Here is a 13,684-nt window from a genome sequence, read left to right on the forward strand (position 1 = left end):
TGTGGATCGTTATCGAGCGGAACCCGTCGTTGGCATTGGGAGCGTAGACACAGCCTCAGACTCGGTGCTTGTGAGTGGGGAAGCATTCCCTCTAGAGGCACCCAGGGGGTGGTGTGGAATTGTCCCAGGCAGGGCCACCCAGCTGGGGGGCGGGGGCAAGTGGGGCAATTTGCCCCAGGCCCCCACGAGAGTTTTCAGGGGCCCCCACGAGAGATTTTGGCGGCACTGCGGCTGCGGGTCCTTCAGTGCCGCCGAACACACCCGGAGTGAAGGACCCACCGCCGAAGACCTGCCTCCGCTCCAGCTCTTCGGCGGCAAGGGGTTCTTCCGCTCCCTGCCTTCGGCGAAGTGCCCCGAAGACCCAGAGCGGAAGGACCCCCGCCGCCGAAGATGCCAGGCCCCCTGAATCCTCTGGGCGGCCCTGGTCCCCGGTTACTGGGTCGGGGCTCGAGCGGGTTCTTTGTTGTGTTGTTGAAAAGGAATCCCTAGATATTGAACCCGGGCAGCGTTGCTGCCGACTGCAACTGGCAGAAGGGTTACAGAAAGGAGCAGGGGAGAGGAGCACCAATGAATGTGTGCAATTATTCAGTGAGGCAGGGGCCTGGCATGAAGGAATCGCCTCTGCCCTTGGCAGAGAGGGGGATTTGTGATGTCCTGGGCTTTGGAGATCCAGGCCCACAGCACTGGGGTGATCAGCCCAGGGATGGGACAGTACATGGAGTGGGGTGGATTTGGGAGCTGGCAACCTCTCTCCCCAGGTATTTCCCCTGCAGGCCCTTTTCAGTGTCTCTCTCTCCCCTTTCCCTGTGTAACCCAGTGGTTCTCAAACTTTTTAAATTGGTGACCTGTAATTTATGTAAGGCTATGTAGTGCCAATCTTTAAAAAAGGGAAGAAGGAGGATCCTGGGAACTACAGGCCAGTCAGCCTCACCTCAGTCCCTGGAAAAATCATGGAGCAGGTCCTCAAAGAATCAATCCTGAAGCACTTACATGAGAGGAAAGTGATCAGGAACAGTCAGCATGGATTCACCAAGGGAAGGTCATGCCTGACTAATCTAATCGCCTTTTATGATGAGATTACTGGTTCTGTGGATGAAGGGAAAGCAGTGGATGTATTGTTTCTTGACTTTAGCAAAGCTTTTGACACGGTCTCCCACAGTATTCTTGCCAGCAAGTTAAAGAAGTATGGGCTGGATGAATGCACTATAAGGTGGGTAGAAAGCTGGCTAGATTGTCGGGCTCAACGGGGAGTGATCAATGGCTCCATGTCTAGTTGGCAGCCGGTGTCAAGTGGAGTGCCCCAGGGGTCGGTCCTGGGGCCGGTTTTGTTCAATATCTTCATTAATGAACTGGAGGATGGTGTGGATTGCACTCTCAGCAAATTTGCAGATGACACTAAACTGGGAGGAGTGGTAGTTACGCTGGAGGGGAGGGATAGGATACAGAAGGACCTGGACAAATTGGAGGATTGGGCCAAAAGAAATCTGATGAGGTTCAATAAGGATAAGTGCAGGGTCCTGCACTTAGGATGGAAGAATCCAATGCACAGCTACAGACTAGGGACCGAATGGCTCGGCAGCAGTTCTGCGGAAAAGGACCTAGGGGTGACAGTGGACGAGAAGCTGGATATGAGTCAGCAGTGTGCCCTTGTTGCCAAGAAGGCCAATGGCATTTTGGGCTGTATAAGTAGGGGCATAGCGAGCAGATCGAGGGACGTGATCGTTCCCCTCTATTCGACATTGGTGAGGCCTCATCTGGAGTACTGTGTCCAGTTTTGGGCCCCACACTACAAGAAGGACGTGGATAAATTGGAGAGAGTCCACCGAAGGGCAACAAAAATGATTAGGGGTCTAGAGCACATGACTTATGAGGAGAGGCTGAGGGAGCTGGGGTTGTTTAGTCTGCGGAAGAGAAGAATGAGGGGGGATTTGATAGCTGCTTTCAACTACCTGGAAGGGGATTCCAAAGAGGATGGATCTAGACTGTTCTCAGTGGTAGCTGATGACAGAACAAGGAGTAATGGTCTCAAGTTGCAGTGGGGGAGGTTTAGGTTGGATATTAGGAAAAACTTTTTCACTAGGAGGGTGGTGAAACACTGGATTGTGTTACCTAGGGAGGTGGTAGAATCTCCTTCCTTAGAGGTTTTTAAGGTCAGGCTTGACAAAGCCCTGGCTGGGATGATTTAGTTGGGGGTTGGCCCTGCTTTGAGCAGGGGGTTGGACTAGATGACCTTCTGGGGTCCCTTCCAACCCTGATATTCTATGATTCTATGATTCTATGACCCCGTTCACAAAGCAAGCCTCCGAGTGCGCCCCCCCCTTATAAAGTCAAAACACATTTGTTATATTTAACATTATTTTAAATGCTTAATTTAGTCTTTAATCTACTCTTTATAACGGATTGACCTTTTCTCACCACTTTTATATTAAGCCTAAAACGCACTTTGATTGAATTATTGGGATAAGCAGAAAAGGGTTTTTAAAATAGTTACTGTTTAATACTGACAGGTTTCAGGGTAGCAGCCGTGTTAGTCTGTATTTGCAAAAAGAACAGGAGGACTTGTGGCACCTTAGAGACTAACCAATTTATTTGAGCATAAACTTTCGTGAGCTACAGCTCACTTCATCGGATGCATGCAGTGGAAAATACAGTGGGGAGATTTATATACACAGAGAAGATGAAACAATGGCTGTTACCATACACACTGTAACCAGAGTGATCACTTAAGGTGAGCTATTACCAGCAGGAGAGCCGGGGTGGGTCACTTTGGATGGGCTATTACCAGCAGGAGAGTGAGTTTGTGTGTGGGGGGGGGCGGAGGGTGAGAAAACCTGGATTTGGGCTGGAAATGGCCCAACTTGATTATCATACACATTGTAAGGAGAGTGATCACTTTAGATAAGCTATTACCAGCAGGAGAGTGGGGTGGGAGGAGGTATTGTTTCATGGTCTCTGTGTGTGTATAATGTCTTCTGCAATTTCCACAGTATACATCCGATGAAGTGAGCTGTAGCTCACGAAAGCTCATGCTCAAATAAATTGGTTAGTCTCTAAGGTGCCACAAGTCCTCCTTTTCTTTTTTTGAGAACAGTTAGGAAATCTTCTACTGAGAGACCAGTCAGCGGGGAACAGAGCGATAGTCATTTATAAACCAGTTGCATTAAGAACCTCTGGATGGGGGTAGACCACCGTGGGGATGGGGGTGTCACAGACAATTTGGAAGGAGGTGGTGGAGTGGGGGTGGAAGAGGTTGAATTAGGGTACATTATCCCTTGGCCCCGAAAGGGGCAGCACGACATGCCCAATTAAAAGGGGGTGTCACGCCTGAAGAATTTACAATATCCACCAAAATAACAGGAACAACAAGACAAACACAGGACACAATGTTTTGTTGCGACAGGGGACCTAGGGCGTTCTGGGTTTTCTTCCACTGGCACCAGCTTGCCCAGAAAGTGTCTAAAAAAGAAAATAAACATTCCCCGGCCCCTGGGTGGGGACAGATGATTGCTTAAAAATGCCCCTTTCTTTTCACAATTTTTTTGCCTGACTGCAGGAAAACCGAAGAATTACCTTTATATTTTGTTTGTTTGTTTTGTACAAAGGATACTTGCTGCATATCTAGGCAGAGGAGGCCTGTCTATGTAAACACGGTCTGTTCCTGAAGTCTTTGCCCCAGCTCATGACTAGATGTGAGGGGGAAGGTCATTCAGACCCTCCTTACACTTCGTGTTTAAAAACGCACCCAGAGCAAAACTCCACCACTTCCCAGACCAGGCTAGCACACACCATCCACCCAGGTATTAGCCCTCAACAGATCACGACTTTTACAATGATAGCTCGCCAGGCCGACTTCGTACAAATCCTACCTTAATTCTATGAAAGTGGTGACTATGGGGCTTCCAGGGTGCTGCTTTGAGCACAGCCTGCCACCCCTGGGCTGACACTGCAATGGAGACGTCCCCGTAGAGTCCCTCTCTCCCGGGATAAAGGTGGCAGCAGGGCTGGCCTGGGTCACCTGACGTGGACTCCTGGAGCTCAAGCTGTGGGGCCCAAAAGTGGGGTGCAGATATCACATTAATCCAGGACAGCGGCTTGGGCTGTAAATTTGCAGTGTACGTGTCTCGGCTCAGGCTCAGGACCCTGCTCTAGGAGCCCAGAAGGTTGGGCGGGAGTTTAGCAAGTGGAAACGGTAAAACCGCAGTGAAGTATTCCCCAGGACCAATGACATTTCTCCATTTCTCTGTCTGCTTTGGGGCAGGGACAAAAACACGTCCTGCTGCATTCGTTATTTCAAAGGGAGGTTTAGGATTTTCATTCTCAGACACGGTGCACAAAGCAGGACTCCACCCTCGGCGTAAACTGAATGAGCCGCCCACAGATTCTGGCAGCCCCAATGAGCCACTTGGTGTGAGAGCTCGGACCTGCCCCGTCCCAGCGGGAGGGGGTCGTTTGCGATGGGACTGGAACACTGGCCTATCAGCCCTTCACACCCAAACTTTCAGTCACTCTATTATCAGTGCCTGTGAGTGTAATTTAAACAACAAAACCAGCATCACTGGGCTAGACCAAAGGTCCACCTATCTCTGTATTTTGTTTTCTGACAGCAGCCAGTACCAGGTGCCTCAAAAGCCACTCAAGAAGGCACCACTGGGAGTTGAACCCAGGATCTCCTGTTTACAAGACAGGTGCTTTAGCCAGCTAAGCCATGGTGCCCGTCTCTGGCTAACGTATGGTGTCTGCCCACCCCTGACTCCCTGCCAACCCCCGCCACGGCCGGACAAGCGTTGCTTGTGTTGGATTCTGTAAAGCAGAGAAGCAGGTGAAGTTTTGCGCCCAAGGTGTGTGTGTGATTCTTTGGACAGGTCTATGCTACAAAATTAAGTCAGTGTAGGTACAATACTTAGGAGTTGTGACAAAGTGGGACTGTTCTTAATGTTTCCTCTGAATAGTGTGGGGGTGCCTCAGTTTCCCCTGTGCAGTTCTTAAGTATCTAGGGGGTGGGGTAAGGGCATATGATCGTTGCAGAGCTCTGGAGGGCAGGGGTGTGCCGGGGTCTGGACAGAGAGAATGGCCGACACCCTGTTTCCTGGCCACTGGTGGCCTGGGCCCTTCCCCCTGGCAAGGTGAGAGCTAAAGGGTTGGAGAACAAAGGAATCCGGTGCCCTCCTGGCCGGGGACAGGGACAAAGCCCAGAGGAGGAGGGGCTGGGGGGAGTTTCAGTTAGGGGCTGGCTAGAGACATGGAGTGAAGGGCAGACGGGGTTGTCTGGCTCACTGCCCCCCAAAATGGACCCGGCTGAGGGGTCCTGTTCTCTGCACCTACAAGCTCTGTGTTAGACCATGTTCCTGTCGTCTAATAAACCTCTGTTTTCCCGGCTGGCTGAGAGTCACGTCTGACTGCGGAGTTGGGGGGCAGGACCCTCTGGCTTCCCCAAGACCCCGCCTGGGCGGACTTGCTGTGGGAAGCGCTCATCATGCTCCAGCCAGAAGGGAAATGGGCAGGAATTCTCGCCGTTCAGCCCTGGGCACACTTACACAACCGCACAGCAGTGAGTGTGTTGTGGACGCTGGTCTGAGGAAACAACTGGAAAGGGTCACTCAGTGAGAACAGCACTAGAGTGTCGTGAGAAACCTGCATAACACAAGAAGTGGTGGCCAGGCGGTTATGGTGATGGACTAGAAATCCCTTGGGGGTCTCCCTGCCCAGGTTCGAATCCTGTCAACTACAGAGGAACTTGTGACTCTTCTGTTTCAGTGCCCGAGCGTCCTTTGGGCCAACAGGAGCTCGGTCTTGTCTCGCTCTCAGGCGATGTCTACGCTACTGAGTTAGGTGGCTTGAGTTGAAGTCTTTTAATTAAATACTCCCTGTGTCACCGGAGCGCATCCAGGCTAGCAGCTCTTCGAATCATAGAATATCAGGGTTGGAAGGGACCTCAGGAGGTCATCTAGGCCAACCCCCTGCTCAAAGCAGGACCATTCCCCAATTAAATCTCTTGGCTCGCCCCAGAGAGCAGTGCACTGTGGGTGGCTATCGCACTGGGCGACTGGCCGCAGGGTGCTGTGGGAAGGGCTGGCAGTGGCTCGTGGGCCGGTACCGCATCGCGCGAGGCAGGTTTCTCCAGCCCATTGTCCCATGGGCATCCGACTCGATTGCCAGCTGCTTTCCAGCCGCAGTGTGAGTGGTGTGACAGAGTGTGTGTGTGTGTGAGCAGAGACCGTGTGTGTGTTCGGGGAGTGTGTCTGCTGGGAAGAGTGAGTGTGTCAGCACGCTGTCTCTACGTTCGGAAAAAAAAGCTCTAGGCCTCTCGTCGAGGTGGTTTTATTTTGTCGCCAAAAGAGGGCCGTTTTCTCACCAGACGTGGCATCGCAGTGTATGCACCAGCCAAAAGCTGCCGACCGAGGGAGCGTCGTGCCTTTTTCACACGCCTGAGCAATAGAATGATGCTGAAAGAACTTGGTAGTGCGGACCTGGCCAAGGATTCACACACACCCAGCTTGCAAGGAAAACTTCACCTGCTCCCCTGCTTTGGGGAAGTCAAATGCAAGCAAAGCTTGTCAGGCCCAGGTGGGGTCTGGCAGGGAGTCAGGGACGGGCAGGCACCATGGCTTAGCTGGCTAAAGCACCTGTTTCGTAAACAGGAGATCCTGGGTTCGACTCCCTGTGGTGCCTTGTTGAGTGGCTTTTGGGGCACCTTGTATTGGCTACTGTCAGAAGACAAGACACAGAACTAGACGGGCCTTTGGTCTAGCCGAGAATGGCTTTTCCTATGGTTTAAATTACACTCACAGACACTGATAAGAAAGTTAGTGAAAGTTTGGGTGTGAAGAGCTGGTAGGTCTGTGTTTCAGCCCCCTTGCAGATGACCCCCCTCCCTCTGGGACAGGGACAGGTCTGAGCTCTCATGCCAAATGCCTAATTGTGGCTGCCAGAATCTGTGTGCGCACGAGTCTGAGAATGAAAATCATAAATCAGCCTTTGAAATAAGGAATGCAGCGGGATGTGTTATTGTCCCTGCCCCAAAGCAGACAGACCAATGGAGAACTGCCAGTGAGTCCAGGGTAATACTCCACTGCCCTTTTACCTTTTTCGCTTGCGAAACTCCCTCCCAAGCTTGTGGTGTCCCAGAGCCCGGTACTGAGCCTGAGCCGAGATGTCTACACTGGAAACTTACCACCCCCCAGCCCAAGCTCCGGGAGCCTGAGCTGGTACGGGACAGCCCTGAGTGTTTCATTGCAGTGTGGACACAGCGGAGCATTGTGTCTACACCGCCATTAACACACCCAAGTCACTCTTCTCAAACCCTGGCTCAGCTGATTCAGGTTTGTGGGGCTTGTGGTGCAGGGTTATGAAATTACAGTGTAGACACTTCAGCATGTGCCCAGCCTCTGATGTCCCACCAGGGGTGAGGGTCTCCGAGCCCGGGCTCCAGTCTGAGCCCAAATGTCTACACTGCAATTTTTAGCCCCAAAATGTGAGCCCCAGAAGTCCATGTCAGACGATACAGGACAGCCGGGCTGCAGGGCTTTTATCACAGGATCGATGCGCTCTCAGGGTATGTCTACATGGCAATGTGAGCCCAGGGTTAGTAGAAGTCACGTCAGCAGCCACAACACAAACATAAACCAGCAGCAAAAGACCCACCCCCAAATAAGCTGGGCAGTGCCCTTGTCCCTCAGGTTCTTAAGTCCAGCAACCAAAAGTCCTTTAACATGAGCCATCCCCTCCCTGCATCCCACTCACAGTTGTTGTCCTTAGTCAGTTCACCCCCCATCCTGGGTGGAAAAAGGAGGAAAATAAGAAGGCACCATACTCACTAGGTTGTCTAGGGACTCACTCATCCCTCCACAGCCACCCTGTCCCAAAGTTGGTCAAACACCTAAATTTTAGTATTTGATTGTGATTGATTACCCATACCTCTCCACTCTATTCCTCAATCTGCCTGGCTTTGGAACCCATGTCCCCTGCCTAGCAAGTGCTATTCAGTTGAGGGTGAGTCCCTCAATTGGGGCCCTGCCAAGTACAGTTCTGCTGCCCTCGATTCACACAACAAGGACAACAACTCTTTATTACTCCTGCCCCAATAACAAGGAGACTGGGAACCCAACACCAGCCCAAAGTGATCATTTCAGCAAGCAATCCCATCACGCTGAGCGCCTAGGCAGGTTGCCTCTGCCCATGCAAACGAGATCAGCTTCAGAAGTCCTCTTCCACAGCTCATCATTAGATGTCAGGGGAGCGCTCATTCCGACCCTACTTACATATTTAATATACACATTTCCAACATACTGTAAAAGCCACATGCAGACACACACACGAAACCTTGCAAGAAAAGCTTCCTGAGGGGGTCTGAAGCACATGCTGCTGGAGGGAAGGAGGGAAACCGTGGGTTGGGATTGAGGGGCACTGGGAATAGAGGGGACGTGGGTTTGGGCTGAAGAGCATCCTCGTTTGGGGTTTCAGCAGGACAGGGGAAGGCAGCAGGTGATTCTAATTCCTTAGAGATATTTTGTGTGTTTGTATGTGTGTGCAAGGGAGGAACATGCTATATGTCCACAGGCCTTTATTCCTCCAGCCTGCGAGGACAGAGGAGATGTCAGGAAGTTGCCCCTTCAATCACACACACAAAAAGGCCCTTCTTAGGAAAGGCAAAATCCTGAAGAGGAAAAGTAACGTCAAAGAGACAGATATCTAGGTGGATAGTTCATCACCTGACCAGGGCCTTGAACCCTGGACCCTCAGATTAAAAGCCTGAGGCTCCACCAACTGAGCTAGCCAGGCTCATGAGAAAAAGAAGGCAAGCTGGTGCACAGGAGTAAGTGGCTGACTGTTCCTGATCACCTTCCTCTCCTCCAAGTGCTTCAAATGGTTTCCTTGAGGACCTGCTCCATGATTTTTCCAGGGACTGAGGTGAGGCTGACCGGTCTTTAGTTCCCCGGGTTCTCCTTCTTGCCCTTTTTAATGAAGGGCACTATATTTTCCTTTTTCCAGTCATCTGGGACCTACCCCGATCGCCATGAGTTTTCCAAGATAATGGCCAATGGCTCTGCAATCACATCCACCAACTCCCTCAGCACCCTCGGATGCCTTAGATCTGGACCCATGGGCTTGTGCATGTCCAGCTTTTCTAAATAGTCCTTAACCTGTGCTTTCTCCACTGAGAGCTGCTCACCTCCTCCCCATACTGTGTTGCCCAGTGCAGCTGTCTGGGAGCTGACCGTGTCTGTGAAGACAGAGGCAAAAAAAGCATCGAGTCCTTCAGCTTTTTCCACGTCCTCTGTCACAAGGTTGCCTCCCCCATTCAGTAAGGGGCCCACACTTTCCCTGACCTTTTTCTTGTTGCTAACATACCTGTAGAAACCCTTCTTGTTACTCTTCACATCCCTTGCTAGCTGCACCTCCAGTTGTGTTTTGGCCTTCCTGATTACACCTCTGCATGCTCGAGCAATATTTTTATACTCCTCCCTAGTCATCTGTCCAAGTTTTCACTTCTTGTAAGCTTCCTTTTTGTGTTTAAGCTCCCCGAAGAATTCACTGTTAAGCCAAGCTGGTCGCCTGCCATATTTGCTATTCATTCTGCACATCGGGATGGTTTGTTCCTGCACCCTCAATAAGGCTTCTTTAAAATATAGCCAGCTTTCCTGTACTCCTTTCCTCCTCATATTAGCCTCCCAGAGGATCCTGCCCATCAGTTCCCTAAGGGGGTCAAACTCTGCTTTTCTGAAGTCCAGTTTCCATATTTTGCTACTCTTCTTTCTTCCTTTTTTGAGGCTCCTGAACTCAACCATCTCAGGGTCACTGCTGCCCAAGTTGCCACCCACTTCTACTTCCCCTACCAATTCTTCCCTGTTTGTAAGCAGCAGGTCAAGAGGAGAACATCCCCTGGTTGGTTCCTCCAGTCGTTGCACCAGGAAGTTGTCCCCAACACTCTCCAAAAATTTCCTGGAACTTGAGAGTATGGATCACTTTCTGGTGGCTTGTTTTTTTACCCAGCAGGCGTGGGGACTTCTGGCTACATGATGGCTTTTCCCAGACTTGGTTGGACAAGATTATTTACAGCTAGCCTTAAGTTTGTTCCTGGACGAATGAGGGCAAGCCGCAGGGCACCAGCAGAACCAGCTGCAGGTGCAGCAAGGGTGCCCTCATCAGGGGCTGCCGTATAGTGGGCAGGTGTCACAGGGCACAAGGCACCTAATCAATGCCTTAGCATTGGATCATCTTTGGCAGAGACGGTGTCAGGAGCATCTTCAACGATGAAGGCAGCTCCCCGCGGCAGTGGCTACCCAGGTTTATGTGGCTGTTGAACGGCTGACCATGGCCTTTAATGAGGACTCAGGTTGGGAGGGATAGCTCAGTGGTTTGAGCATTAGTCTGCTTAAATCAGAGGTTGTGAGTTCAATCCTCAAGGGGGCCATTTAGGGATCTGGGGCAAAAATTGGGGATTGGTCCTGCTTTGAGCAGGGGGTTGGACTAGCTGGCCTTCTGAGGTCCCTTCTAACCCTGATCTTCTATGATACACAGGGTTGGCCCAGAAAGTGTGCATTGCTAGCAATTGCATTCTTCCTTCTTTTGTTTTTTCAATGGCATTTCTGTCTGTGGTTTCATTTTGCTTTGTATAGTGGTGTTTTCTACTGGATCCAATATTTTAATTAACAACAAAGAAAAAAAGAAAAAAGACACAGGCTCTCATACCACAGCAATTAATACTGAGGCAACCTGCTTGCCAACGCAATAGCAGTTTCATCAGCTCCAGGCTGGTGATTTGATTCTTTCCAATGCTCCTCTGCAAAGAAGCCTTCTCCTTAAGAAGCAATAACTTGGATTGATGACACAGGTCTCTTCCGTTTCCTAGAAAAAGATTGGAAACAATGAGCAGAGAAGACAAAAGACATACACTAAGGCACCACTGAGAATTGAACCCAGGATCTCCTGTTTACTAGACAGGCGCATTAGCCAGCTTAGCCATGGCACTGGCCTCTGAAAGACCTTGGCAATTGCTCCTCTTGATGCTCCTAGATAACACGTCCAAATTCAAAATTGTTTCTTGCGAGACCTGCCGACATCGAGCTGTCTGGCTCTCTGCACACAGAAAGCCACAGCTGAGGTGAGAGAACTCTTGCTTTGAGCAGGGGGTGCGACTAGATGACCTCCTGAGGTCCCTTCCAACCCTGATCTTCTATGATTCTATGATTCTTTTCATGCTATCAGCCATGGATCTAGACTGTTCTCAGTGGTGGCAGATGACAGAACAAGGAGTAATGGTCTCAAGTTGCAGCGGGGGAGGTGTAGGTTGGATATTAGGAAAAACTTTTTCACTAGGAGGGTGGTGAAACACTGGAATACATTGCCGAAGGAGGTGGTGGAATCTCCTTCCTTAGATATTTTTAAGGTCAGGCTTGACAAAGTCCTGGCTGGGATGATTTAGTTGGTGTTGGCCCTGCTTTGAGCAGGGAGTTGGACTAGATGACCTCCTGAGGTCCCTTCCAACCCTGATCTTCTATGATTCTATGATTGTATAGTGGTTAGTACACTGCATTGTGGTCGCAGCAACCTCGGCTGGACTCTGAGTAACAGTAAGCTTTTCATCAGCTCCAGACTTGTGATTTGCTGCATTCCAAGACTTAGCCGCAAGGAAGGCTCTCTCTGCCTTGAACACGCATTTCAAGTATTTCCCAGGAAGGTCTTTTCTGTTCAGAAGAAAGAGATACCAAAAAGGGAGCCCGGCAGATACAGTCAGCTCAGCAAGGAAAAACTGGCAGGCCAAGCTCCTGGTTCCAAGAAAGGATCTTCAGCCAGCTCTTCTGAAAGATCACTCTCTAGAGGCCTTGCAAGAACCACTGCCCATGATCACTGAGAAAGAGCTGCCAAAACAGAGCGCTCCACTGTCTGCAGGCTTGCAGCTATTAGGAGCTCTGTGCACAGAGAGGCCCCTGCTAGCAGAAAAAGGCTTTGGAAGTGTGTGACACTCTGGACCTCAAAGTAGCACCCTGGACCCCCATATTCACAGCTGTGCTGTGATTATGAAATGCTTTGTACAAAGCCTGACTTGTTAGGTATTGCTTAAAAAGTCTTGGTCCATTGAACATTCCTCTCCTGTTGGATTGTATGTCCTATCATTGTATGTGAAGTTGCAAAGTTCTGCTATCTGTGCGTTACTGAAATATGGGGTGAGTGGGAAAGGCCCGCAGCTAGCTTTTCAGTATCAACAAAGCAGCAGCCGACATCAGGACCAACGAGACGTGTGTTGGTGGCCCATCAAGAAGAATCCACTCTCCCAGAGACTTCTCAGCGAGGGCACGGTACACAGTGGGAGCTACCTAACCCCCACATCCCAGCAAAGGTCTTTCTAGCATCTGGAGAGAAAATATAAATAAGGGTTGATGACACCACCACAGGGCCTCTCACCTCCCCCATCCCAGCATGTGGAAGATCATCCAGAAGACAAAGACGTTGAACTGGGGAGATTGGTCCCAGGCTGAGAGGGAATTCAGCCTGACTCAGAAGAAGTTGGGCAGCAGAAGCTCAGGGAAATTGAGGGGAACTCAAGAGGGGGTCCCAATTTCAGTCATGGTCTGTGCAGCACCTGGGAGCCCCGATCTCAGTTTCCTGATCACAGGCTGGGAATGGATAGAAGGAAAACTTTAGTACCTCAAGGTTAATGCACCTCTGTGCCAGTCCTTGCTGGGTGGCACTGCTACTCTCCTAAGGAGTTGGCAGTACCAGTCCCATATGGTCTAGTGGTCAGGATTCCTGGTTTTTCATGCAGGAGGCCAGGGGTTCAACTCCTGGTGTAGGAACAGAGCAGAGCTTTTGCTCAGAGAGGAGGTAGGCCATGAAAGGAATGGGGAGGGATCCTGTCAGCAGGGGAGTTGGACAGTGCTGGGAGGGGATCCCAGAAGTGGGGCAAAGGTCTGGCTGGAGATCAGGGAAGGATCCCAGCAGGGTGGGAAGTGGGCAGCATGGAGAGCACAGGACTGGCCTGGGGCCTGGCGAGAGCAATTGGGTCCTTCTAAACTCACCAACTGCAGGCTTGGAAGAATTACACATTTGTTGGCGAATGTCAATTTCTCTCTAAACACACAACACAATGACAAAATATTTCCATCAATAATCATCAAAACTGACAGACGGGCAAAGTAAGAAACATGCTGCTTGAGAACGTATCCTAGTCCAATCCTACAGGGTTCCCTTATGCCTTAGGTGCCACCATGTGGGTGTTTCATTTCCCTCCTCATTTCCACACAGAGAAAAAATTTCCTTTGTGTGGATCCATGAACAGCAAAATCTTCCTGTGTCTCTCCTCTGAGCCAGGGCATTCAATTCCAGGGAAACCTTCTCTCCGGCAATGGCCATGGCCAGACAGACAGGACGCGGCCACCTTCCCCCCGGCAGTGAGATGTTCCCTCTCCTCTTTCTTCATGCCGCTGTTGTTATTCCATGAATCATCAAGGCTGGAATAAAAAGCTGAGTTTCCTCCAGGGTGAGGACGGAAAGGAGCCACCAACTCCCCCCAAAATCTCAGTGTCCCAGAGAAAACCTGCTATTGGAATCACAGAGGTGCTGGCGATATGTTGGCGACAGGGACCGTCTGAATTGTCATGGCAGGGAATAGACAATCTACAGCAATGTCATCAACCACAAACACGCTCTCCTCATGCTCCAGCCAGAAGGGAAACGGGCAGGAATT

At 50.6% G+C, this 13,684-nt stretch overlaps 3 protein-coding genes, 2 non-coding genes and 1 pseudogene across 8 annotated transcripts in view; 3 read left to right on the top strand and 3 right to left on the bottom strand.

Annotated features, from left to right (window-relative positions):
- Positions 1 to 13,684, top strand: part of LOC102945014 (zinc finger protein 883-like) — a 705,100-nt gene that overhangs the window by 356,028 nt on the left and 335,388 nt on the right. The window lies entirely within an intron of this gene.
- Positions 1 to 13,684, bottom strand: part of LOC102934537 — a 1,094,240-nt pseudogene that overhangs the window by 264,530 nt on the left and 816,026 nt on the right.
- The window catches only part of LOC102933291 (zinc finger protein OZF), a 1,218,290-nt gene that overhangs the window by 110,521 nt on the left and 1,094,085 nt on the right, over positions 1 to 13,684 (top strand). The window lies entirely within an intron of this gene.
- Positions 1 to 13,684, bottom strand: part of LOC114018488 — a 213,020-nt gene that overhangs the window by 35,752 nt on the left and 163,584 nt on the right. The window lies entirely within an intron of this gene.
- Positions 4,640 to 4,713, bottom strand: TRNAT-UGU. The gene has a single exon. It is a non-coding gene; the product is annotated as a tRNA-Thr (tRNA).
- TRNAT-CGU lies at positions 6,596 to 6,669 on the top strand. Its single transcript has one exon. It is a non-coding gene; the product is annotated as a tRNA-Thr (tRNA).

The sequence above is a fragment of the Chelonia mydas genome, chromosome 28 (genome assembly GCF_015237465.2).
Source record: "Chelonia mydas isolate rCheMyd1 chromosome 28, rCheMyd1.pri.v2, whole genome shotgun sequence".
Taxonomy (NCBI): Eukaryota; Metazoa; Chordata; order Testudines; family Cheloniidae; genus Chelonia; species Chelonia mydas.